We start from the raw sequence: 892 nt of genomic DNA, 5'->3' as shown, positions 1-892 counted from the left end.
TTGAGGATTATGGCGACGTGGGTATTCAGTTCCCGCAGCGCTTGACGCAGCGCGAGTTCCCCTGAAAGGGAACGTCTCAGGTCACGTATGTAACCATGGTTCCCTGAGAGGGAACGAGACGCTGCGTCGCTTTGCCATACTCCCAGCATGCCTGTGACCAATTTGTTCGAACCTATCAGAAGCTGACATGGTTTGGTTCAGGGGTGCTTTATAGCTTCCTGGTCAATGACGTCACCCGCCAATGACGTCTCGTCACGCCATTGGACTGATTTCACGAGTGCTTCATGACGCGTTCACGCAGGAACGTCCCGCAGCGTTTGACGCAGCGTCTCGTTCCCTCTCAGGGAACTATATAGATTTTAAACTGAATTGAAATAGTTTTTTATACTATATATATATGGCAGCTCAAGCTTACCGTTTTCCAGACGCTTCTGAAATACAACGATCTCTCTGCCATGTGGAACAGAGTAGGCTAATATGAAATTAACTCTATAATGTAAATCAGTCCTGAGCGAAAGCTCGTTTTCTCCTGTTGATCCGCACGACCACAAATATGTCCATCACTTTAAATGTTCATCCTGAAGAACTGAAACCAGATCCTGATGTGACCCTGAAGAAACGTTTCTCACACAGACACCAGTTACTGAGACGAGAGGAATTTATTAAAGCTGATTGTGAAGTTCAAAGCGCAATCACTTGATTCCAAACCGCATGAGCCGCAAACATTAGCTCAAATAATTCACTTTAAATGAGATGACTATTAATAATAAAGATACTAATGTAATAGTATTAGTATTTCTCAATTATATACTACTACGTTTTTGCATAGTTTTTCTACAGTATGTAAACATGCACTATTAGTAGCTAATTGAGAAAATAAAATGAGATTGTT

At 42.2% G+C, this 892-nt stretch overlaps 1 protein-coding gene across 2 annotated transcripts in view; it reads right to left on the bottom strand.

The window, feature by feature from the left end:
* Nucleotides 1-640: 640 nt before the first annotated feature.
* Nucleotides 641-892, bottom strand: part of acp7 (acid phosphatase 7, tartrate resistant (putative)) — a 30,459-nt gene continuing 30,207 nt past the window's right edge. For both annotated transcript variants that reach the window (XM_077221735.1, XM_077221736.1), the window contains exon 14: nt 641-892. This exon is cut by the window's right edge and continues 705 nt beyond it. The gene's annotated coding sequence lies outside the window, so the exon portion shown is untranslated.

The sequence above is a fragment of the Siphateles boraxobius genome, unplaced genomic scaffold (assembly GCF_051911475.1).
Source record: "Siphateles boraxobius isolate OS27281-9 unplaced genomic scaffold, OSU_SipBor_1 85, whole genome shotgun sequence".
Classification (NCBI taxonomy): Eukaryota; Metazoa; Chordata; class Actinopteri; order Cypriniformes; family Leuciscidae; genus Siphateles; species Siphateles boraxobius.
This window is presented reverse-complemented; position numbering and strand designations above follow the sequence as displayed.